This window comes from Cylas formicarius, unplaced genomic scaffold (assembly GCF_029955315.1).
Source record: "Cylas formicarius isolate icCylForm1 unplaced genomic scaffold, icCylForm1.1 PGA_scaffold_6__28_contigs__length_40554024, whole genome shotgun sequence".
Classification (NCBI taxonomy): Eukaryota; Metazoa; Arthropoda; class Insecta; order Coleoptera; family Brentidae; genus Cylas; species Cylas formicarius.
In genome coordinates this window covers 26,627,130-26,654,990 of record NW_026844347.1, presented here as the reverse complement: position 1 = coordinate 26,654,990, position 27,861 = coordinate 26,627,130, and the positions used below count along the sequence as shown (strand labels likewise).

General features: G+C 34.8%; 1 protein-coding gene across 18 annotated transcripts in view; it reads right to left on the bottom strand.

Moving 5' to 3' along the window:
• Nucleotides 1-27,861, bottom strand: part of LOC132704084 (calmodulin-binding transcription activator 2) — a 426,963-nt gene that overhangs the window by 212,494 nt on the left and 186,608 nt on the right. For 5 of the 18 annotated variants that reach the window (XM_060673832.1, XM_060673834.1, XM_060673835.1 and 2 more), the window contains exon 1: nucleotides 3,954-4,184. The exons of the other annotated variants lie outside the window; for them this stretch is intronic. The gene's annotated coding sequence lies outside the window, so the exon portion shown is untranslated. Of the gene's footprint in view, nucleotides 1-3,953; nucleotides 4,185-27,861 lie in introns of those variants that run through there. 18 annotated transcript variants of the gene reach the window in all.

The following is a 27,861-nucleotide window of genomic DNA, read 5'->3' as shown; positions in this document are numbered from 1 at the left end:
AAAAATTAACTTTCATCCCATGACATTTAACATATGAAATTGTGACAAGTTTAATTAAAAATTAATTTTTATTTTTTTGACCACTTTTATTATGATTTTTTAAAATCCCGTCAAAATATTAAAAACTTAAATGTGAATATCACTCCAAATACCTATTGAAAACAGGAAACGAAGAGAAAAAATGAGAACGTAACATAATCGTCCATAGAACATTCGAAATCTTAAACTGTAACAACGTCCACAGTGTCGTGTTAATAATATGATTCGGGATGGTTCCACATATATATCCCATTCCATTCGTCCAGTACTTTATCATCCTGATAACATTTACGAAGCCGCTTTATGACTGTTGTTTTAGAGATTACGCCTTAGGTACATTTATACACGACATCAGACACTTAACGGAAGGGTTGTTTTTCACCGCCCGGGCATGAAATAGACAGCTGCTTTTTCCTTTGTGGCGACGCTAAAATATACTTTCGCTGTTACAAAGTTGAAAGCCATCTTCTGTTTACGGCGACACGTAATTAAATTTTTATTCTAAAACTTCGTGGCCTTATTTTAACAGCTTGTCACGTGGAATAAGAAAATTACGTTACAATGAGTATACAAGGTGAACGAAATTCAAGTAGAGGCAACCAATTGGATGTGGTCGAGAAATGAATCACTTTTCAAACTCTGTCAAAGCACGCGCAAAGACGCGGAGTCACTCATGGCTCATGCCAAGCCCTATTTATATATTACTACGGTATCAACCATATTATAGAATTTATTATAACACAATATTATAAACTATAAAATAAAGATAAATTGATCATAAAAAAAGAAAGAAAAAATGAAAGTTTGATCGTGTTCAAGCTGCTCTTGAACTTTGGAAAGTTACGGTTAATTTCAAGATCAAACTCATTAAAAAGTGGGCTATGCAAAGTTAAATAAAGGGTGATTGAAACAAATTCTGATTTGAAAGGATCACTATTTTTGTCTTTTATTGTTTACAGCAACTGCGATTTTTGATATGTGTTGTCGAGGAATAATTTTCAGCGATGAAACGCATTTTCATCTCAATTACCTTGTTAAACCAAACAGCAGAATACGGTGATCTGAGAACCCAAAAGTAATTAAACAACGAAGTTTGGTGTGAGTAATTTGTCCATTCTTTTTGAAGGCAAAGGCACTGTTGATGGAGTACGTTACCAAGTAATGCTCACTGATTTAAGAACATGAACATTCGACATTGAGAATATTTGGTACATCTACACTTCATCAGAAACAATTAGATTGCTGCGTGACTGGTTTCCAAACCGACTCCTCTCGTTGCGAGGAAGCCAAATGAACCCCCCTCAAGAATGTGATTCGACTCCATGCGTAAATTCAGTCACATGTCAACGTGAACAAACCCCGAAATTTGATGAAGTCAAGAAGAAAATTCAGCATGTGTGTGATCCAGTTATGGTGAATTTCATTGACAGGCTTTAGTGCTAGTAATGGAGGTCCTATGACCGACATCGTTTTTCAAGTCTGAAACCTCAAAATTTTCTGAAGCGAAAGCTGTGATTTGAATGAATGAATGACGTGACACCGACAATCACTTTAAATGCAAAAATCAAAATTTTCAGTTGTTATGTCCTACTTTAAAAATTCACACAAAAGAATCCACCAATACTTGTTTAATATTATATACATACAGTTTATAAAAAAGAAAGCATAGTTTGGTTACATATTCCCACGTAAAGCGAACAAAGGGACAGGCTACATTTTACAAACAGTCGGATATCCATTACCACTCAATCTGGAGACAAAACCTAGGCTTCTATATGCTCGTGCAGTGAAAACAGTTATGGTCAATAAAAGAGACTTTTGCATGCAGCAAAGCTCGGAGATCATTGACTTAATTTACATCCCTTCAAGCAGTGGAATTTATTTCATATAATAAAAATAATTATTCAAAGTTGTTCTTGTATCTTTATCATATTTCCGATAATTCTCATTCCATATAAGAATGAAAACTAAAGATTTGTTGTTATAAAAAGAGAGTTAAACAGACACCTATGTAGAGCATAATTAATGAATGACTTATTTAAACTGAAAACAACATAAGCATTCATAATGCATAATGGGCATGCTCAGATACTTTAGTTAAAAATAACCTGCTGCTACCAAATTAGGGATTTCATAACAATTGGAAATGTGATAGCAAGAAAAGATATTTCGCGTAATGCAACGTCAGAAATAAGTTTGAAACTAGTGTGAGCACATACTAGAAGTGGTCACCGATTGAATAAGAAGTACTGAAGTAGTGATTTAACTCGAGGATGACTTTTTACTATGGCACTAATTATAAATCCGATAGTATAACCTGGGCATGTTTCTTCGGGTAATTACTAGGGTGTACTTCTGGAATCAATCACGTTTTCTGTTTGGAAAATCAAACAAGGTAAAATAAGAGGACAGATAATGATGCCAATGCCAAAAAGAAGAATCAGCTTGAGTAATAAAACATATAGAATGAAAAATTTGGGAACTATCTGTCATCATTGCCTATGAACCAATAAACTAAAGCCATAAAGTGCCCAAAAAGCGATGCCAAACAATGATTATAATACTGCACGTTTACTTAGATTGAATAATGGTTAATTGACAACCGCGTAATACTTTGGCCATTAATACTACCTACTTGTTGTCACGTGACCAGAATGTGCCGCCGACGGATGGGAAAATCTTTTTGGAAATCACTAAAAACCACAAACAAAAAGTTGCATGCTCGTAGCAACATTTCTAACTAACCAAAACTATCGTTGATCATATGAAACAAGCGATACACATTTTTTGTGGTCTCTTAAAAGAGTTTGAAACTGTTCTATACTCTGCTGCAAATAGACACTATGGAAAATATGTAACTAATGACATTGTAAAAAATATTTTAATACAGGCGCGGAGTAAAAAACGCCGAATTTGTCAAATAATAACAAGTTTACAGTGTGAGAAAATATAAAAAACAATGTAATTAGGATGTTCCAATCTACAAATAGCATTAAAATTAAATGCTACATTGAACAGTAACTTTTCGATAAGCATGTATAGCCTTTGTACTGGCGCGCTTCCATATAAAGAGAAGAAGAAGCGTCGGAGAAAATTCAATTTTGAAACGACGAAAACAAAATATCCGAATATCACCAATTTGAAATCGAAAATAATGTAAGAAAAGATGCTTCAATATAGCCGAACGGCAAGTAGATTTACTTTAGAAGGTCAAAACACGCAGAATGCAAATTTCATAAACAAACGCAAATGTTATTTTTGAATAAATTTATAACAATGTTTTCAAAAACATATAATGAAATACGGAGTTAGCAAGACGTTGAATAAAAATCAAATAATGCAACAAGAAATGTTTGCATACGTTTCTTTATCAAATAATTTATAATAGTTTATTACTGGCTTTTTTTCTATAGTTTCATATTTTATCGTATTTTATGAATTTGTTACCATCGGAAATTTGAAATAGCCTAAAATACATACATATTAAACAAAAACAAAATATTTTGTCATATATTTCAGCCTATCTGTATGTTATTAAATATTTTTTTGTAACAATGAATATGGTGGATTAAGATGAACTTGAAATGTTAAAAAAAGAAACGATAAGATGATTTAACAAAATATTCGATGATTTGAATGTGAATTAAATTAAAAAGTCAAAGGGAACCATTTAATTGAATACTAATTAACTTCAATTGATTAAGATTTTCAAACCCTCAAAGAATTCACTTATTAGTTCAAGCTGTTTTCATTAGTTCCTTTGTATATATTGCAACCTACAGTTTTGGCTGCAATTTGGAGGCTGCTTTTTCTTATTGAGCTTAAAAATATAATAATAAAAATGTATAAAATTACAGCTTATCATTCTAAAGCGAGTTTGTTTCTCATCAACAAAAAACACAAATACCAAATACCTTCAATCTAGAGGTTTCGAGCAATTCTAAATATTATTTCAAAGACAAGCGCAACTCGACTTTCACTTTAAATAACCCAACAATTAACTATATTTTACAAAAAAAATTGACGGCAATATTCATTTTTCTTTTATATACGGGTTGAAAAATATTGCGCGTGGTTGCGAAGGCGACGTCACGTGTACTCGCAGACCTGTGGGAAACTAAATCTGGTTCGACCGAACCCGAACGCGAAATTATGACGACTGGCGTCGCCGTTTCGGAAAAGCCGCCGTCGGGACGCGTGCCTCCGGACTCATGGTGCGCGCGCACGCAATCGGTTCCGGCAGCTAAATATTCCCGAAATGTTGTCTCTCCCTCTCGCGGAGACGCCGGCGACGCCGTTTTCGGAGCCTTGAAAGTCCCGTTGATGGGCTCCTCGACTGCCACCTTGCGCTTGAGCCAGTGACACACATTATCCGAGTTTATCCTTTTTTTTTCGTTGCAACGACGTAAGTTAAAAGTGAACAACAAAGACTATAAAGTTGGAGAAAGTCACAATAGGGAACTTAAACATTTTTTATTATTTTTTTGATACATTTGTTTATGTACAGAAATAACGCATAACATATTAAAACTCAAAACCCAATATTTAAATTGCAATAAATAATTCAAGTTGTGACACCCAGCTATTCCTTTTAAACGACACTAAACGTGCGGGAATGATCGTGACGTCATACCGCTGCTTTTCGATCGATACGGCGACATGTAATTGTGTTATTTTAAGATTATAGGCCCAGTTTTATATTATTTACGTTTATTTTTGGCTCATGTAAAGTCTACGACAGTTCATATTTGTGCTTAGTGTGCTTTACATGATAATAATGGAAGCAACACAAAACCAATATTACAAATCGTGCCTTCGTGTTTGAGTACAACCCGTGAAACGCAGGGTAAACTTTTTGTTTGTCTACCAGAAAATGGAAGACGTCGTTTTTTGTTGACATTATATTTAGGCGTCATTTTAGCCTTAGTCGTGCAAACATTTTTCTTGCACCCATCCTAAAGCAGTATCTATTCCTTCCTGGTCTATATAATATAAAGAACACTTAAGTTATCAATGCCAATATACTTTAAAATCAGTATTTAGGTTTCCACTAGTTTAAAAATGTCCTTTTTTTTGTTGAATAATTTACGTTTTATTTGATATACTTATTGAAATTTAAGAACTAGAAAACTTTAAGCTGATTACAATATTACATTGGTTTAAAACTAATGGCTAAATTTTCTATGAACACACTTTTTAGCTTTAACACCGCGAATCTCAGCAAAGAAAAACTTTGGGTGTTTTGTATGTAAGATGTCACCATAGACATATCCACTTAATGCAAATTATCAGATTGACCTTTTAAAAATTTGGCTTCGGTCATTTCCAAATCTTTCTTTTTGATACTAAACACGAGATAACAAAAACACCCGACAGGATCAAGGTTAAAATTAAAATTAAAGCCAAGACGAACGCTTTGTCGTTCTCTAATGGCATCTCTATGCTACCGTCCGGCTGACGCGTAGTCTAACGAGCGAATTGACGTCACAACCGGTTACAGCCAATGACGTTTGAAAGAGGATTTAAATTTTACATTTTTTAATTGCTTATGTTTGTTACATAGAACTACGAAATCATTTTTTTTCCATGAGATGGGCGGAACAAATTCACCAGATAGCTCATTCTGCGAGCTAGTTCTACAGTTTTACAATTTTTATAAAAAAAAACTTGAGGGGACTCTCACTTAAACATCGTCACAATAACACCATTGGTCAGAGTTAGAAAAATACCAAATTGGTAATTGGATTCTGGTTTGGGGCGAATTTATAGGTTTGGTGCAATTAGGTTTGGAAAAACCATATGGAACTGTGTGCCACGGTCTCCACTTCACTGCTAAATTTTAATACAGAAGTTTCGGAATATCTTCTCTTCAAGAAAGCGGTATACAATTTTGCATGAACTTATTCCCGTGTCTCCAGTCTCCAAATTATTACAGTTATCTATAACCCAACAATAGCGGATATTCGTTATGCTATAAAATATTCGGACGCTCCTATAACCGTGAAATTTCTACAACAATTATTATCTTCAATCGTTGTTGTTTTTAAGGATAGATTTTTATTAATACTTGGTGCCCATGTGATGATGTGTCAGCAATATTCAGTGAGGGAAACTAAAGGTTTTGGCAAAGTTATGGATGTAGTTCAAAACCACGCTAATGGCTAACCATGTTAATGGCGTAGAGCTACACATTTTACTAACTTACCACTTGCGATTGTTCATTAAACCCCATCAACGTACCTAAAAAAAAGAATAATATTAGAAAAATGAACATAATACAACGATAATGATATGAATGAATTATAAAATTATCTGTAATATACTTTACAATTAATAATAAATAAAATAAAGTTTATTTTGTTGCTCAGGCAGTAACTATTTGATAACATAATTTATGTCATGTTCTTTTACTAGTGAGATGAAAATCGGAAAAAGGATGAAGCCGAGAACACAAAGGAGTGTTTTGTGCTGTAAATTGTTAAATAGACCGTTTTATAAAAAAGAATCATGGTTTTACTGAAACTCAGTAATCTGAAAGTAGTATAACCTAATAACACGTAAAACACATGAAATATTCCATTCATGTACCTTACCTTCTTGAGATGTCAACCTCTCACACTTGAACATTGCATGGAGATTAACAAAATGAGACATTCAAATGTATTGCTTAACGATCAATTAGATTTAAATACCTCTCCTTTATTGAACTTAAATTCTCGCAACAACATTAATTAAGGTTTTATGGTCATTTTTCGGTATATAGTACCAGGTAGTTTGTAAATATTACATTTGATAAAGACACCGTATTGTCGAAACAATTGTCATGTCATAATATATAATTACGTGAAAATCTGAACTTTTAGTTTTTATTTATTTTGATTTCGATTTCATCTATTTACGAGAAACTGTTGAACTCTAGACAAAAACAAAGGATCCGGTCCCGACCATCCATCCAGACCACTTTATATAATCTTTAACCATTCTTTAAAAACGGGAACTTTCCAAATTACTGGAAATCAAACTTTATTACCCCTATCCTAAAATCCGGCGATAACCCGCAAGTCAACAATTATAGGCCCATCAGTATCCTGAGTTGTATTCCTAAACTATTCGAAAGTTTAGTCTGCCGACCTTAAAGGTTGCTTCATCGACCAATAATTTGAATTTCTCCTTCGTCCACTGAACTAAACTTGCTCACATTCACAGATTTTCTGCTGGAATTATTGGAAGGGGGGTCTCACGTTTATGCCATTTATACAGACTTTTCATAGGCTTTTGATCGAGTAAATCGTCAAATCTTGCGAAAGATTGGAATTCAGGAAAAACTTTTCCAATCCGCCGAAATTAGAGTGCCTTCTGGTGTTCCACAAAGATCGCGCCTGGGCCCACTGCTCTTCAATGTCTATGCGAATAATATTGCCTCATGTTTTCATCACGCATGTTTCCTATTATTTGCTGACTACTTAAAATTCTATATGAGAGTCCATAATGCTGATGACTGTATAATACTCCAGTCCGATTTAGATCACCTATCGCTATGGAGCGATTTGAATGTAATGGAACTAAATATTAATAAATGCCAACAAATGAACTTTTACCTGAGCAGAAACCCCATACATTTTACATATAGCATAAAAGGGTTATTGCAGGCCTCCGTAATAAGGGATCTTTGAGTGTTACTCGATATTAAGTTGACTTACACACACCATGTTTCATTTATTGTGTCTAAATCACTTCAGATTTTGGGCTTTATTAAGCGTTGTACAGTCGATTTCCAAAGTGTTCCGTTCTGCTCCCTCGTGGGTCCACACCTGGATTATTGTTTCTGTGTGTGGTCACCTTCGTATAACGTCCACATACAGGCCATAGAAAGAGTGCAGCATAGGTTCCTGCAGTGTATAGCATTTAAGGAGCATCCACTTGACTTGAGGACGTTGATTGCTCTGAATTGGAAAACTCTCTCCAACTTACAACTCTTCAGATTCGTCGCATGCAGAGGGATCTCGCCATTTTTTATAATCTACTGCATTCAAATTCCCATGGACCTGAGCTGTTATGTAAGATTGGGCTTCGCGTTCCCCGCCGCTAGACCAGAATAAACCACTCCTTCCAGTTGGAGTTCCATCGTACTAACTATGGGCAGAGTTCTTTTCATACTAGGTCAGCTGCACCAGCGAATCGCTTTTCTGCGCAACTTGACTGCTTCCAGAGCGCAAGAATATTTAAGAAAGAACTCCCGGTAAAACTATTCCGCGTTCCGCTATTCCTCGCAATAGTATTGTATACCATTGTGTTGGTGCCTCGCTACTCTTATAAGTGTCCTTACTGTCGTATTTAATATATGGAAAACCTCCATCTATCTGTTTGATTCTGTTTTAATTTTGTTTTATTTTATTTTATTTTATTTTGTTGTTTACTATTCTGTATATGTGAATCCTATTTTATATTGGGCGGGTGGCCCGTTGATAAATAAATAAATAAATAAATTATTGTTTGTTTATATGCACTGTATTGTTGCAATACTTGACTTGACTGACTATTCTTGCAATGTTGACTCTCCTTGAAAATGCTATTAGCTGACGCTTAAGTTTGGTATACACAGGGTAATACATAGTATTTTTTTGTTGTTGTGATCTTCCAAAACCGTTTTACTCCTCTGAAAGTGTCCAATCACTCTAGTATGTTTGATGTAATGCTTTCACTCTGCTCTGCTGCTCTCTTTGTTAATCCCTTAGTAATTTAAACACCGCCAGAAAGATCTTTCTTTATAAATCAATTGAGTAGCAGGAAGCGTATCTTTTAACGTCATGGACTATGTTTCGCTACCGAGTGGTTTTACATCTAGTATTGATTGCTGGTCCCAATTTTTTGTATCGTTGGCGTATGATTTTGACGCTATTTTAGACATATCCATCTTGTTCTTCTAAAAAAAGCCGGTCTGCGCAGTATACTCGTGACACGGCTACCGAATACGCATGAGAAACAAATTGTCGTTGTCAAAACTGCGTCCCCCAAATTTAAAGGCTGCGGCCGCTTGGATACGCACGTTACACTAAAAATGGCCCGGGCAGACGTAACAATTCCGAAACCGCACTTAAATTTATAATTGTTACGGCCTCACGTTTAATAGTTCATTAATTTTTAAATTAATGCAGCATTTCGCCCTTAAAATGGCACCGTTAAATATAGTTTTCGCGCGCATATATACGTTAAACCGCTAATAAAGTGAATAATTTGCGCATAAAAATTAACTATTCATAAGAAATGTCTTCCAGCACTCTAATCTTTTAATCTCCCACGGGTCTCTGCGTTCATTCGTTTCGCCAGAAATATTATTAATTTTAAAACTACTATACGTTGTACGAAAGTCCCTGCGAGGTAGCCGCCTGACCGCAGTTATTGCGATAAACAATAACGCCCGGGTTTATTGCATTTTATTAGAAGGGACGTTGAATATTCAACGAACATGAGGCCATTCCTGAAATATTTTCTTCATAAATCATTGTCGCGATTAAAAACGGTAACGTTACATATTATTGTATGCAGGCCTGTATTAACGGCGATTATGAACTGATAATCTGAAGCTTTTTCAAAAATCATTCCAAATATTAAGAAAATGCTTATTTGGTATTTACGGTCAAGGTTATCCTGTTCAAAGTTAAATTTAATACTACCAGAGAGAGACATAGCAGCTATCAGAAGACGAGAGTTGTTAAATTTGTATTCCGTTGTAGTAAATGCAGAAAGGAAGTCGTATCAAGGAGTCACATTCCTCATAAAGCTTACTTAGAAATAGCACATGTAAATAACCTCACTCACGGCACTGCATCTCGAAGGCGCAGAAAGAACTGGGGTTTCAACCAAAACATGCCACTGTAACTGTACTTAATAGTGGTTGTCTGGTGGATAAGGACTACGCGGAGATGAAGGTACCACTGAACATATCATAAAGATTATTGCAAGCTCAGTCAACAAACTCGATATTAGTAATAAAATAACTGCGAGCTGCACCAACAGCCAAGCAGTGAAAGTATTATCCAATTTAGTTTCAGATTGCCACAAAGAATTAAAGAAGCAAGTCAGTAAACTGCGCTCCACAGCCACCAACCAAAAAGCCGACGAAACGGCCTGCTAAGTCTCGTTAAGGAGCATGATCGCAGAAAGAATAAGAAGGTCTACTGACGGAGCACTGTCGGCCAAAGAGGCATTAAAGCCTAATGGGAGTGGAAGCAAAAGATAAAGCCGTGTCACATTTTTTATGCCAGGGCTTAGCGAGAACGCGTTTTCGTGCGCTAGCGGTAACCAAATCACAAGCAAGGAGCTAGATCAAGGAGACTATCGAGGCTGCGGAGTATAATCAGACGACCCTAGATAGAATTTGAAGGGGTCGCAATAGATACTTTAGATCAATTTGCTAAACAAAATTGTCATTTCGGTGTTTTTCAAACCGTAAATGAGGCGGTAGATGTGAGATAATCAATTTGGACATTTTAATTAAACATGATAAAAGAACTTTCAAACTAACTCGCAAAGGAGTTTGTATTTGTGTATCGGAAGATATAGTACCAATCAATATTGATATTCTAGCTATTATTACATTCAATGATGTAATCCATTCTTTGATCTAGATTCTAGTATTAGAATATACAGTACTATTCTTGGATGTAATAATTTCTTTGAATTAGTTTCTAATATTGAAAGATAAAATAAAAATATTGAATTGTTCTTATGTAAGTTGTAAGACTTGGCTCGAATTTGTCTCTGGTGAAGCTTTTTGCCACGCTTTCGAATTTGGTGCCCCAGAAGTGTAATTCTACAGTGTTGTTTGACTTTCGATATTAAAATGACATCATATATAGCCTTTTGTATATCATATCTAGTTACCTTTAGGGGCGAGCAAGTTATTATATCTAGACAACTCAGAAATGAAAACTAATTGTTTCTTCAACCTTCAATAACAATGTTAAAATAACGTTAACTTTAAAAGGACCGAGAATTGCAAGCCACTGAATGAACTCTGTGCAGATAGTAAACTGCGTAACGCATAGGGAACCCACCCCGAAAGCCGCGAAGCTATGGTTGGCTTTAATCTATATCAACTACGTTCAATGAATATTATATGCATATAAAGCTTTCCATAAATCACTCTTACGATTAAGCTCAGCTAATTACTATTTAAATATATGCATGCGTGTCGCAGCTTTGACCGGAAAAGCGTTCAAGGTCTTTACTTCGTTTAAATTTCTTATACTGATTTATAATTTTCTATCGAAATGCGACCACTATGCAAATATTGATCTACGATTGTTGATAAAACTTCGATTAAAAACGCCTAAGCGAACTGCCGAAATAGCAAAAAGTCGTGAAAAGCAGGTATTTATAATTTATTAACGGTTAAAGCCGAAGCGAAAATTTTAATTCGGCCGTGTATATTAATGGAACCCCTGAAATCCTTTGAGCGGCATAACACCGAACATAATAAATAATCGCAATTTGTTCGACGGCATTAGTGCCATTCTGCTAAAACGTTGATATATATATAGAAAATACACGGCAAATCGGCCAATTTATTTTTGGTCCGTGGCAAAATTTCGAAATTAATTTGTGGTATACATAAAAAGCGGCTAGAAGTTAATTTCACAGTTAGTGAATAGCGGTAATAAATGTATCAATTATTTGAAGCGCGGCCAGGAAAAATAAACAGGAAATGAAAGACTCCAAATTAAAACAAAAACCGTTCTCCCGATAATAAATCATAAAATGACGTTTAATTTTGTGTATTTTCCGAATGTGGCATGAGAACAGAGATATTGATTTCCAGCGGATTTTTATATTAATATTACGTAATTTAATTTTTGCCTCTGACAACATTCAAAAAGCGGTTTTCCTTTGGGATTTTGTTAACTAATGTTTGAGAAAAAATTTATTAGAACGCTAGTAATTTAAATAGTAAATTTTAATTAATAATGCTGTCTCTTGCATTACCGAAGCATAAAATATTTGAGTAGTTACACCAAACTAAATAGAAGAAGGGTCACTATCGGTTCCGCTTGCAATTTCTCGCTCTCTCCCTAACGCTACTCTACTGACTGAGTGATACTGACAGCACGGCCATAATGATAACTTTTAACTGTTGGTTTTGGTGGCAGGTGCTTTTCTTGTTTATTGATCATCAGTGGCACGTAACAACGTAACAAGTAAAGGATTGGGAGCACGTAGTGATGAAACAAACAATCCACTGACAAAGAGTCAACGCTACAACTTGTGGTTGATGTCAGAGGACCGAATGGGATTTTGGGTAACAAGTAACATGAATATCACATTGATGAAGAAACTATCATCGACAGCTAAAACCCATGATACCTAAGTGATGTCTTTGAAGCTGTGAAGAAGTCATTCAATAAATTGATCAACTGTAGAGAGGACCTTTGATCAAAAACTTGGTTCTTCGAGGTACTAGATGAAATACAGTCCTTGAAGGAACATCAAAGTTCAGATGGCTCAGTAACTCCTTAAACATTAGTAATAAAATAAAGAAATTTGAGAAACTTTCTCTGTACGTTCTCAATTTGAGTTATATACTTGCCAAATATTGGTTGCCTTACCATTGAACCATTCTCAAGTTTCGAGCGCATGTAACTAACAGTTTTAAAGTATGGTTCCCTTGCAAAATCTCTATAATTTATTACTATGAATTCCAGCATTTTGGTTTCTGAAGGAGAATTTTGTGTCAAACATCATACCCAGGTCTTTAAAATTGTTACATCTTCTGAATAATACATTATCCAGATTGTAATTAAAAGTTATAACTTTTTGTTTTGTTCGAAAATTTCATTACGAAACATTTATCTGTAGGGTAGGTAGGGTAGGTTATTAAAAACACACCAAGAACCAATAATCTCTAAATAATTCTGCAGAGACACACAATACGTCACTCATGGCGTTAAATTGCTACCCTGGGGAATGCCGCTACTAGCCATGAACCTAAGCGATGAGGGACCGCGAAACTCCACATACTATATTCTGTTATGCAGATATGACTTTATGAATGCCACAAGATCATGACAAAATCGGAGCATACTCAGCTTAGAGAGCAGTACAGTATGGTCCACCCGGCCAAAGCCTTAGCAGTGAATTCTGTAAATCAAGCCAAATTATTGACGGTGCTTCGACCTTTAAAGACAACATGTTCTTTGTGGGCTACCAAGTGTTTCATTTGATTGACAATACTATCATGTAGCAGACATCTCGAAAGCCCTCGCAAAAGGCGATATTATCAATATAGGTCTCCAACTGGATATATCAGATGCTTTTCACTTCTTTAGGACGGGAGTCATTCTGGCCTCCTTCCTGGGAAGGTGTTTGTTGTTAGCGCTAAGTTAAAAATAAGAGACATGGATAAGACACGGATAATCACCACAAGATATTTTGCTCTTAATCCGGGCTAATGCTCTTAATACAGTGTCATCAGTTAAGTGATCAATAGCAATAAATGCATAAGAAAATTCATTTAACTGATAGATCTGTTGTTGAGGAGTCTTGTACATCTGTCCAATGTGTTATTTTATTTGTCAAGTAAGAAGGACTGTTATTAAAAATAATGTTGTGAAAAAATACCTAGGAGTGTAGTCTACGCCTATTCTGCATATTCAACCTCTTAACATGCTGTAGTTTGTGTGAAACTGGATCTTATTTTCTTCTACCATAAATTAACCGCAAACAGTTTCTTTGTACCCTCTCAATTCTATATGTGCCAGTTTTATTTAGGCGTGGGATATATAAAATGTCACAATAGTTAATTTAATTTAATCTTATGAACCTCAGACAACAAGTGGCGATGCGGGTAAAGCAACATTAAGGAGACGTATCCCTTTTGTAAATAATAGCCAACTTGCTCTCTAAAACGAAAATCTGTGTTAAGAGCATAACAGATGATTTTCTTGGATTAATTACCAATCTATGACGTGCTGAAAAATCTGTTTTATATCTGCATTGATCAATTTTTGAGCCGCATACCAAGTACCGATAATGAATATAATACCTGGGTGTCGTCAGCATAAAAATATGCCGTAACATTTACACATACACGCTACAAAATTGCTGGTGTAAATTGTAAATAAAAGTGGTCCCAGTATGGAACCTTGCGGCACACCGCAACTAACAGTTTCTCTAGCTGATTGACCTAAACTTGTTTCAACATAATGCATTCGATCATCAAGATAACTTTTTATTAGCTTTATCGCACCACCCGAAAACCCGACATAATTTAAAATAGCTGACAATAGCACCAAAACGGATGACTCAAAAGCGCCGTTACACAACCGTATCCAGACCGATGCCCTGACTGGTTCGAAGGCAAAATGTTATTAGTTTCCAAAAAAATTCGTATTTGATTATTCGTAATCTTTTCTAGGAGTTTAAATAGGCAAAGCAAAATACTGATGGGTCTTAATTCATGAAAACTATCTACTTTATTATTTTTGGGAACTGGAGTAATGCGTACAACTTTCCATTCATCTGGAAACACGCCTTCAAGGAGGCATGAGTATTTGTAAGAAATGGTAGAATTCTGGGACAACACATTAACAACATTTCTATATTTATTAAATCTGAACCAGATGGCAATGATTAAATACTACAAAGTTGCGCTCTCACCACCTCATCGATACTAACAGTAGAAAACCAAAATTTGTCAAGTACAATTGTTGTTAAATTATTTTGGTGATACTGTAGCAACATAAGATCCTCTTGTTTATTTTTGGAAAACTGTAGGAAATACTGGTTAATATCTGAAGGTCTGTTTAATCCATCAGGAAGGAATATATTTGTAGTTTTAGATGTTATATTTAAATTTCTTAACTTCTTTTATTAGAGACAGATTCTAGATAAATTTTATTATTATTTTTAATTGCTATATTAGTTTGGTTTCGCAGTTGTTTATAAGTATTCGAATGACTATTGGTAAAGAAACTCATTTTACTTTCAAATTGCTCAAAAAAAACTCACCAAGGCAGGTTAAGGTATGCTAAGAGGTATGTAACTAACAAGAACATAAATTCTTGTATGATCCAGACTAAATGTACAACCAACCAGGTTGATATTATTCCTAATCATATTTAAATCTACGGGAGTCGGCCTAACCGATCTTAACTGCTAACATGAAGCTCGAAGGACGCTATCACATCTGAAAACTGTGTATCTGTTGTCAAACACCTCAGTGTTCACAGTCTCCTCCTGCAACAATATATTTCAACACATCATCACTAATCTTCACAGTCCTCAAAGACAAGCTAAAAAAGATTGAAGAATTATTTTTAATATTAAGTCGTTTGTAATAAATTATTTTCCAATCTTTTCGGTGTATCTTTTTTTGGAAATAATTGACAAAATTATTCTTAATATTTTGTCTTTTGTACGACGTAGTGTGATTTACAAAGGATTTATATTGAAAAATGACTGTAGGTGTAAACTTTTTGTGTGCGACTGGGTAAAGTTGTTATATATTATTATTTTATAGAAGAACTTCCAATTGAAAACTTTAAAAAGGTGTCAGCGGCACCGAACCATTTATCCGAAATATCTAAAAACAAATTCCCGAAGTATCCGCAAAACGAATCGGGAAAATCTAAAAGCGCCTTCGGAGCGGCGAGAACAAAAACTTTCCCGGAGTTCCTTATGTTACGTAGTCAGGTGCGGATAAAATTAGACTTGGCCTAGAGATAAGTTTAGATACCTCCAAATAACACCGAATGAATATCATAAAAATGTAAATTGACAATTAAAACTTTTCGTAACCGTGAAATAGAAGAATAGCAGACGGGGTACCGTAAAACCCAAATCACAGTATAAAAGTTCCGTTTTGAATAATGGCCAGACGTCGTAAATTTTTAGTAAGGAAGTAATAGGGTTAATATCCGTCCAGCGTATCGCAATGAAGGCGAGAAAAGGGAATCTGTTGATTAGAATATATAACGTGTTGCCGAATAGGGTGAGCGTGTTACTACAGTTTAAGTCGATACACATTTTGAAATGCGAGTAAAACTAACGGTGTGGTTTAAAGTTATTTTTGCCGAGACTACTTGGGGACGTATAAAAACCCGTTTTTTTTTTTAAATAACACACTGTTTTGTTTGTTCATGCGTAATTGAAGACGTTATTACTATATGGTATGAGGATGGCTTCTTCAGATTTGAGCTGTTTCTAGTGAATATAGGAATCGAAGCATTCACAAGGTACACTCCTTCCTTTGATTCGGTGTTTCGGGTCTGGCACTTTTTAAACCTCCTGACTAGAAGACTATTTTGATATTACATGTTTTTATTTGCTTCTTAGAATATTGTTAGAAATATGTTTTGCTTTGGTAAGTTTCGTTGTTCCAGAAAGTTTAGACCTTAAATTAGTTATTGTCCCGCACCTGCTGGTTTTCGATATACACATAAGGTGGGTGATCGATTCATTACTTTTATTTAGACATCTGGAAATGGTAGGCAGGAGTTTCTGTCCGAATCAAGGTGATAGGGAAAGGATTGCAGCAGTTTAGCAGTTCCTTTCCAGATTATTGTTAAATATCGTCAACACATCGAATCCAGACTTTGGGTTTGACACTCGCAGTATTTATGGCATGGATTTTTAAAACTATTGTATTGTTAGAAGTCGCTTTAAAGATTATAACATCAATATAGCTTTGGCTAGATGGAGCTCCGCCTCAATATCATTATCACTCGAGTAGGTGAGGAAATCATCGGCAAGACTTGATCCTGAGCATAAAACTTATCTTTGAAGTGTGTAACTGCTAGAAATAAAGAGCTATTTATATATTTATCTTTAACTTAAAAGTAAGAGTTGTGCAGACAGCACGTCAAGATCTCCATCACTTTCTCAAGTGGCCCCGAAATCCATCCTCAAAATTAAAACAATCATTTCAGCAATATTTTCAAATTTGTGATTAAATCTACAATAATATACAGAATTCATCAAACTCGGTGGCCTATTAGAAATGTCTGAAATTATGACAATAACAAAGAAGATGAACGCATAAAATTTGTAAAAATAAAAGTTACAAAATGATGCTGCAATTAAACCTTAAAAAAACATTCTTTTACGAAAATGTGCGTGTGTTTCTGTCAGTTTTGCTTCAATAATCAGTGATCCGATCCTCTAACGAAATTTAAAAAACTGATATTGGCTTGAAACCGGGAATAACGGGGTCAGTATTTTTACGACGCAATTTTAAATTGACTCATTAAATCGGAAGCGCTGAATGCATAAAAGGGCCTTTCGGATGAAATCGACAGGTGAAGTTGGCCGTGTGAGATTACATGTCTAGCCGGATGGTGATATAATGGCGTGGTAATCGAGTCACGCGTACCTACTTAGCCGCAATCTAACCGACTCTCAGCTGTTGAATTCCGCGCACTTCCAGTTCCCGCTACGAAGACTGGAACAGAAGCAGTGTCCATTCGCGTTTTTAGACAAGTCAATGATATATTATTATATTAGTAATCTAATAAATTTTACACAAAGTAGATCTGGGTTCTAGTGACAGACAGGTAGTGGCTACTCTAACCAAAACTCTCGAATTGGGTTGGAAAATAATAACCATGGATTCGTGATTTTCCTCTCTTGGATCTTGTCAAAATGTATGTGATGTCAACTGCATAGACTGGCTCGACCAATTACTGAGTTACGTAACTATGTCAACAATCGAACACAGTAAATATTTTTCTGTTACGGGTAGAGTTCTTCGAACTATCGGTGGTACGCTCCGTTCTCTACTGGGTGTCCGTTGCTTCGAGAGCAGATTCTTGCAGTTTCTGTCTACGCCTCACCATACAGAGCAGTCGGTCTTTAGTTCCTCTACATTATGTTATCATGTCATTTCAAAAGCGGAAAACACAGCTGTCCCATAGTCGATTGAACGGTAGGTACTACCATCAGGACTACTATGCTATACGAAAATTTTGTCCGATGCTACTTTCATCCCTGTGTTGTTTCCAGTCCAAGAATAGTAAGCCCTTTGCGTATTTATTTGTCAGAAAAAGTAGTCATCGACCATGGCCGATTTTGAGTTTTCACATTATTTATACGTTGATGAACTTCAATATAAATAAACCAGTTTCTAGTTATTTAATTACGAGGTCTGTTAAAAATAATATTTCTCCAGCAAAATAAATTCGTGAGTACCTAGTCATAATTTTAATGTTATAATAACTTAAGTTTCGACAATCATAACAATAGTTTTAGAATACCTGGAAACCCGAACAATTTCCAAAGAAGTTGCAACATAATCCTCTCTTCTCAATTTGTGATGGCTTTAGTTACTGGCACTTGCCTTTTATTCTTTGGTGAACCATAGAAACTACTTTCAATTCACCACATATCCCGGAAACGAGTGACCTGGCATACGACTAGGAATGGTTTGCAGTAAATAAACTTATTTGATGACAAATCGGAAATCTAGCTTTCTAGTCCTAAGATAGATAAGATAGAAAACTAGATCACGCAGAAAAATATTATTTCGATACTTAGTTCAACTATAATAATCAAGACATGCAAGATATACATACGCTACGGCAAAATAATTACGAATTTCTGCCGTTATTCGTCGACAAAACAAGTAACGAGTTTTTTTTCTAATATATAACCCTAAAGATGCTTTAGGTACGCTAAGGGCGACCGCGTATAAATTCGGATTTCATCTTTTCCCCCCATGGCAGAAAATCCGCCAACAGTCCAAATCCCCTAAATTACGTCGGGAACTTTAGCAACTCCCGAATTATTCGGTTGTGTGCATTTTGTCTGTCCACGCAAATGAATCGGAATTAAGGTTAGCCACACGTGTCCGTCCGCTTCTGCCGTCCCGGCCACGGAAAACGCGCCGCGGACGCCATTATTTGCCGCTGGAACACGAAAACTAACGAACTAACGTAATCTTCCCGATGCACTTTAAACATGGGGCGGAGAATATTTAAAACCGAGTATGTGCAGCGTTCAGAAGGGAATTCGAATTCCCCCGCTACACAACTGCATCCTTTTATACATATACAGGGTTATTCACACTAGTATATAAAATATTGTAGCCATACTAACGTCGTTTTTAAAAAGCTTTGCTATTAGATTTATAATTATGATATAAAATATCATCAATCCATTTTAAATAAATTCAAAGATAATAAGGAAAACTGTTCTTTATGAATGGGAAAAGGAATAATCTATTTTACTAAATATTAGTTCACCTTAATTGGTCGGTGGAGTTAGATACTAGGTGGGCGCAAAAGTTAAGAAATTAGGTTAGGTGTGTTTCGTCGATCAGTGTGATAAACTTTATAGGGTATAGTAACTCGTACATCGTGATACAGTAGTTCCAATTGAGAACATAACAGAATATGTGGGTGTTGGAGGATATATTGACTCACATATTTACCTATAAGTCCATTTAAAAAGTTGGCGTATAACGAAAATATTGGGTAAAAAATATTTCAAAACAAGTCCTTTTAATCTTAATCTTTTTGAAAGTTTCCATGTCGATTATTAACGAGCTATTAATAAATGAATTAGTAATGAATGCCCTAAAAAGCAATTCTAGATTAAACATGCCTTAGTAAAAAGTTTCTCATTCTTTCTTCACTTCTTCATTTTCTTCTTTCACTCTTATGTGTGAGATACAGGGTGTTAAAATATTTGCATTTAATTCAAAATTTGTTTCTTCGAGAACCGAGAGTTTGATTTTGATATTTTTTTTTATTGATTCTTTACGAACAATGCTATGTCACAAACCTTTATGCCGAATTTGATATGGGCATATATGGGATGCAACAATGTATCTCAATGTGCGACATTTTACTAACGCCTATTTGAATTATGTGAATAGTAATTTTATCTAGGTATATTAATCAATCAAAGTTATTTTTTATTCCGTTTTAAAATAACGTGAAAAGGATCTTTTATTTCGATTAATGAATATCAAAACTAATGTGAATGTAAATGTTCATTATAATCTACCCCATCTTAATGAAATATTTTTGAGTCAGGGAATTAACTTCACTTGACTTGACTTGACTTGACTCGAGAACAGTATATTTTATCAAAATGAATGTCATTCTCCAAAAATCTCTAAATCTCTGTATCTGACTAATGTGTGAGATATTACTAATTCACGATGGTTCAATATCAAATAAGCGTTAATAAGATATCGCTCATTAAGATACAGGGTGACACATAGTTACACCATATATATGCAAAAATCAAATGGTGACATAGCACTGTTGACAAAGAATCAACAATTAACAAGAACAGATTATCAAAATCAGTCGAACGGTTTGCGAGGAGACCAATTTGGAAATTGGGGTTTTAGTGGCTTTTTTTTTATTTAGCTACGAAAACGGCATGTTTTATTGAAAACATATTGTGTATCATTTTCACTTAGAAATGATCACTTGCAAAATCCCTTTCTGTATCATTAATGCTTTTTGAAAATCCATAAAAATCAACTGTTCAGGTTTCTATTTTGTTTTTCATTTGAATGCCAATTATTCACAATCTACAATTATCAACTAATTGCACCTAATAGTTCATGTACTCCATAATAACCCTGCTATGCTTAATCCAAAACGAATATGTTGGCAATGATTTATGCAGTCACTTCAGTCCCGATACCTACACATAATCTGATAAGTTCTACTTACAGAATGGGTGGGTGACCAAAATGTCTTCAATTTCAAGAAACATTTTTTAAAGAATTTCAGAATTTCAACAAAAAACTTATGTGTGACTTATTTGAAAACGGCTTCGTTTTCTTCGGTGGAATTAAACATTCCAATAAAAAAGCAATAAAACGGGAGAAACAATTAAAATGCCAATGATATAACTCGATTTGCATTTAAACCCGCCCGAAGAATGTAAGCACGAACGCCACGCGGAAAAAAGTTTCCGAATTCGATCAAACAATGGTACAATTAAGTCTTTAGTTAAGAGGAACTAATCAATTCCGATATGGGGAGGCGGTTTTCGCATTCACCGTCGTCCGAAGTTAATTCGGTTTTAAATGAAAAAGTCAATTATCATTCTTCTCTTGTCCTTATTGAAAGAAATATTTAAGTATTTTAATTTTATCATCTTAGAGAGGAAGCGCCATGCGGCAAATGATGCTCGGCGTGAATAAAAGATGACGGATTACGAGATTTTAGTTGGTCGAGACTTGAATTTTAAGCGTCCATCCTACCGAACGGGGACCGTTGGAGTTAAACAATAAGCTTACTCCTAATTTAGGATAAAAACATCTGGAAAGTATCGACGTCGCGTCGGTCAATTGCCTCAAAACCGTCCTCAGAAAAATAATCCCACGGGATGATTCCTAACTTCATACCCCTTTAGTTACTATATACAAAAGCGATTAAAATACAATAATCAAAAAATAAAATAGGTTACTTCTAAATTGTTGAAACGTGAAAATAGCGCAATATGAAAACAACGAACAAGTAAGTATGTTGCAAGTTTCTATTTTTTTTTAACGCCGAAACACTAGATGGATATTGCCACTGTGTAGTGTGTGAGTGTATTAAAAAAACGACAAAATAATGAACAATAAAATTACTGTTGAATAACATTTTACAAAAAATTGTGCGACACGAACTTTATGCAAGTAATAATATTATTAACCTAAAAAAATATGTCAAAAATTATAATTCTAACAAGAATAGTAGCAATAATAGATTTATGTTGTGAATCCAAGATCACATTTAAAGTGATTCACAAGTTCACTCCTTCTATTGACGTGACATTGTATAGCTCTGGTTTTGGGTTTTCTGATCTTGCGAGTGTGCGAGTTAATATCATCCTAAAAGATTACAAAATTTTGCAGTTGCGGTTGTTAAAATGCCTAGGTACTTTGTGAAAACGAGTGCAGAACGTAATTTTTAGTAAAAAAAAACATCCACATTTACGATTCGAAAGAATAAACATAAGCGGAACCAAAATTTGGAAAAAAATACACCACCATATAATAGGGAATATGAACATTTTTTGTTTTTCTTTAATACATTTGCTTATTAATAGAAATAACGCATACCAAATATCGAAACTCAAAACCCAATATTTAACTTGCAATAAATAATTCAAGTTGTGACACCCGGCAATTCCTTTTAAACCACACTAAACGCCAGGAAATGACCGTGACGTCATATCGCTGCTTTTCGATCGATACGGCGACAAGTTATAGTGTTATCCTCAGGTTATAGGCCGAGAAATATATTATATACTTTCATTTTTTGCTCGTGTAAACTGTGTTTGTAGTCTACGCCAGCTTGTATTTGTGCTTAGTGTGCTTTACATGATATACATATCGTACCGATATTACAAATCGTGTCAACGTGTTTGAGTACAACCCGTAAAACGCCAGATGAAATTTTTATTCGTCTGTCATAAAATAAAAACTGTCATTTTTTGTTAACATTATGTTCAGGTGTCATTGTAACCCTAACCGTGCAAACATTTTTAACTCTTCCAACTTGCATCCTTCCTATTGCAGTCTCCATTGGAATGATTTCCTGATCTATATAAAATAAAGAACACTATAAGTTGTCAATGCCTATATACTTTAGGTGTTTACTAGTTTAAAAAAAATGCTTTTTTTTTGTTGTTGAATACTTTACATTTTATTTGACATAAAATTTAAATTTTAAAAACTAGAAAACTTTAAGCTGACTAGAAACACCTCAGCAAAAGAAAAACTTTCGATGTTTTGTATGTAAGATGTCACGAGAAACATATCCACTAGAGATAAATTATCAGATTGACTTTTAAAAAATCGGCTTCGGTCATTTTCAAAACTTTCTTTTTCATCTTAAACACCAGATAACAAAAACAAGTGACAGGATCAAGACTAAAATTAAAATTAAAATCACCAAGACCAACGCGTTGTCGTTCTCTAATGGCTTCTCTATGCTACCGTCCGGCTGACGCGTTGTCTAACGAGCGGATTGACTTCACAAAAGAGAATTTAAACTTTACAATTTTTAATTACTTATATTTGTTACATAGAACTACGATTTTTTTTTAAACTCTGGTTCGTTGAATAGTATAAACTTACTTTTATAAGCACTATTTTTCAAATTAAAATTTTATTCAAGTTCCCTATTATAATCAAACCCTAACACGGTTACAGTACGTAGAATGCCCGCACAATGGCGGTGGTGGCGGCGGCACTCTTTTTAATATCAACAACATGGTCCTTGTCACCCGGAAATTACGAAGCGTTGGGCCATTTAGAATCCGCAAAATAACACCCGGGACCTGTTCGTGCACACCCACCACCTCGTGTAATTAAAACAGTTTACAAGATTTAAGAACGCCATTCTATTTGGATGCAAAGGTCTAAACTCTTAATTTATTCGCCGGCGAGGCCTCCTGAACTGGATATCCCGGCGACATCACCGCAAACTTAACTAACTTCGCTAATTTATACGAGGCCTTGCCGTTTAAGAAATCGTAAATTTACTCGCTTTAACGGTAAGTGAAAAACGCAACAAATTAACTTCGTTCAATAGAAACTTCGTTTTCTCCAATTGCAAAGATGGCGGCGATACGACTCTCAAAAAACGGACAAAGCGTCGACGTTTTTAAATATCTATTTGTCGAACTAATCCGAAACTTGGAATTTGTTGTAGCGTAAACTTTACTTTCTATCTCTATAGTTTACTTATTAACCAATGATCAAGTATGAGCAAAGTGTCACTTTCATATGTTTTTTTTTTTCGGTTTGGGAGCAATCGGATGTTTTCGATACGTTTTAAGCACTGATGGTGGTGTAACTTTTGTGAGTTCTGAAGGTTAAGCCACACGACACTCAATGAATGTATTTCGTCGTGGTTGGTTAGTTTCGGCTAAAACAAACTCGTTATTAAGCTTTGTTGGAGTTGGTTGATTAATGCTGAAGGCCCATTCTGTTTCCAGGGACGAAATTGATTGATTCCAGCGCGCATGAATCAAGTGGATTGTAAATAACTTTTATTGTCAAAAATAATTGAAAATGTCAATTTTCTGTGACGGTTCGCTTTGCTCTTTCCGTTGCTTATCACCTAAATCGAGGTTCAGCAGCGTCGTTTCTTAAAACATTTTGTTATCTTTGTTATTAAGCCCTTAATATGAAACTGGGAAACAAAATTTGTTCCTTTTTAGATTATGAATAATATTTTTTTGTGAACAAAGCGTTACTTGGAATTTTCAAGTACCTCAACTAAAACCCTACATATAAACCAAAACCCAAAGTCAAACCAAGATATAGTTTCTACATCTGAAGGATCCAAAATAACCCGGCATATCATCTACCAATATGCACAAACAATACTTCTTCTCCATTTCATACAGGCTTAAGTAAACATTTATATATATATATATATATATATATATATATATATATATATATATATATATATATATATATATATATATATATATATGATGTGTTCGAAGTGTTTTCGGAGCGCGAGCATTGAAGATGCCAAGTGAGATTTTGGCGAAACGTCTGCAGGATTCCAGTCGGATGCAAGATTTGCAGGATTCCAGTCGGATGCAGGATTCCAGTCGGAGTTCAACGAGCGAACGGATGATATCCCGGAATATAGTGTCATCACATTTTTCCATCCGTGAATCAATACGTGAGAATATATATATATATATATATATATATATATATATATATATATATATATATATATATATATATATATATATATATATATATATATATATATATATATATATATATACTTACCATAACTTAACTAAGAAGAAATTAACTTTGTATTTTAGGAATTTTAAAGAGTTTTCTGATTACTAGACCCAAGAGAATGGAGAAGTAAATTATCCTCACGGCGAAGAAAAAAAAAAGATTAAAAAATGTGATTACAAAGGTTGCATTTGTACTAGTGGAAGTAGGTATAATTGCACATGGGATGATTATTTTTAGCATTTGTCAGCTCAACTCAAAAACGCAGTTTGAAAACCAGACGTAGCATTTACCCTCATTGGACATGTCCTTCAAGAATTATCGTTCACATTTCAGCCGAGGATAGAGTTTGTTGAAACACGTAGGGCACATTGATGAACTAAGGACCAAGAAATCATCAAAAGCCGAACAAGAGACAATGGTTCAACAATTTACTCCAAGAGATTCGCAAGAGAAGATAATTGTATATTCGCGAAAAATTCAAAATGATCAATTGCAGAGAAAAAACGTTGTAAGAGAAGATTGACCACATATAATCACGAAATTTAAAATTTATTGGAGAGATGCAGAGGACTAAATTAAATTTGTGGAAAAGTAATGACTCAATTAGGCGCGCGTTTAATTTTGGATTTGCTCGCGGTTTGGAAATATAATCATTTAGCAAGTACATAAATCTTTTTAGAAAATTTAAAATAGACACAGAACAACGAAATGCTAATGAAATTTCCAGAAAAAAGGAAAATTGAGAAGCGAAAATCTTATCCAAAGAAGAAGTAGAACATATTATTGTTTTTAAGTTATCTGTGTTAATAAATAATATAACATTTTATTGGCTGCACGAGTCATTAAATTTAAAAATACAAATAAAAGTAGTGTAAACAATCTGTCATACTTCTTCTAAATCCTATAAACATTATTTCTAATAAATTAAAATCTATTTATGAAAAGTCATCAAACAAACGAAGCCAAATTTATAATCTAATAATCCAAATTTGATGATAGTGGCATTAGCCTCAAGGTCACCTCAACATCAACATCCCTCCAGAAAGACGGTTGCGCAACAGACCCCGTTTGTTTTAAAGAGCAAATTTGTCTAACCTGACAATGCACAATCTAGAACGAATTGCGTGCTGAAAATTAGCGGAAATGAGAAAGAAATGTGGCGAAAAAAGGACCAAAACCGAAACGTGAGACGACGGCGTCCCGTACCAGGTATAGCCTCGTCCTCGGGTAAAAAATCAACACGGCCTTAAAATTTATATACACCGCTTCCACGGAAGAGATGATGTCGTGGAACTTGCGATAACGAAGTAGATAAACTTTAATTGGCCGCCTTTGCCTGTTAATCGCAGCCTTTTGGATATAATTTAACCGTTTCCAGGTTGCCGTGTAATTAGAACCATTCCCAAGATTTAAGGCAGTTTTATTTACTTTTTAGATTAGCCAAAAGCGTGCGAGGATAAACGAATTGTGCGAACCTTGGAATCAAAATTAATAGGGTGTTGATTAATTATTAATAAAATTATTTGTTGTTTTTTGAGTTTTTTACTTTTTGGGTAGTTGGGGGTATGACAGTGCAGTAGTAGTAGTAGAGCAACTTGGAGAACAATCCGCAATCTCAAAAGTAACACAAACGAAAGAAGAAAAATAAATCCAATCAAAATAGAATAGTGCCAAGAATACTAAAGCAACTTACTGGATGAAAAACGCGATGAGTATTTAGACACTCAACCGAACATAAACGAAGCAGTAGTAAGAGAAGTAGATGATATCAAATTAGAAGAGGTACAACCAGCATTATGAAAAATAAAGAATAATAAAGCTCCAATACCTAGGGATTTGCCTATCGAACTAATTAAACACGCTACCACAAGAACGTACGAACTACTGTGCGACATCCTAAACAAATGCCTGAAAGGAAAACTGGTTCCAACAGATTGGAGAAACTCTTACATAAACTCCAGTTATAAAAAAGTAAACAGAAGCGACTGTAATAACTACCGAGGTATTAGCATTACATGGTCCATAGGAAATCTATATGCAAGAGTTCTAAAAGCCAGAATAGAAGTAGAAGTCTCAGAAATAGAACAACAAAATGGGTTTCGACCAGGGCGATCCTGCACGGACCATATATTCATAATAAAACAACTAGAAAAAAAGAGACTAGCAAGAGGAATGGACTTTCACGCTGCTTTTATAGACATTCGCAAAGCGTTCGACTTACAGACATTGTGGATAGCATAGTGGAAGCTAACATAAAGAGTGTAAATATTATAGACGCGGTAAAAGCGATTGTAAAGGCCGGAAACGAAACTTTGGACCTGTTCAGACAAACAAAAGGAGTCAAACAGGGTTCCTACCTTTCTCCAACAGTGTTTAAAGTTTATCTCAGCAGCACTTTAAGGCAATGGATAAGAAAATACAGTCCTATGGGGATAAATATAGAGGAAACCCACCTATATACAATCCTCTTCGCAGACGACCAGGTTGTACTGGCAGAAGACCAACAGGACATAACCTACATGATAAATAAACTCATTGAAGAAATAACAAAATGGGGCCTAGAAATAAACATTGAGAAAACAAAATACATGATTATAGGAGGCACAGGACAAGATATTGAAACGGAAATCGGGATAATAAAAAACTTTGGACAATACGAATACCTGGAAGTTACAATAGATGAGAACGTGGAATGACAATAAGGACAATACTAAAGAAAATAGGATAAGAAAAGAACATGATTAAAGCACTACATCCAATTCTGTGGAGTAATAACATAACATAAAAAAAAACAAAAAAGAATATACCAAGCTATGATAGAGCCTGTATTGACATATGGGTCAGAAGTGTGGGTTCCAGAGAAAAATATTACTCAAAATCTTCTTACAACCGAAATGATGGAGAAGATGTTCCGGTTTAACGTTACTTGACCATGGAAGAAATGAGACCTTCAGAGAAAGAATGCAAGTCGAAAATACTATAATGGACGACGTAAATGCCAAACAATTTTAATGGTATGGACACCTGCACCAAATAAGAGAAGAAAGGCTACCATTAAAGGTTTGCAACTAGTAATAGTAATCGTAGTAATCCTA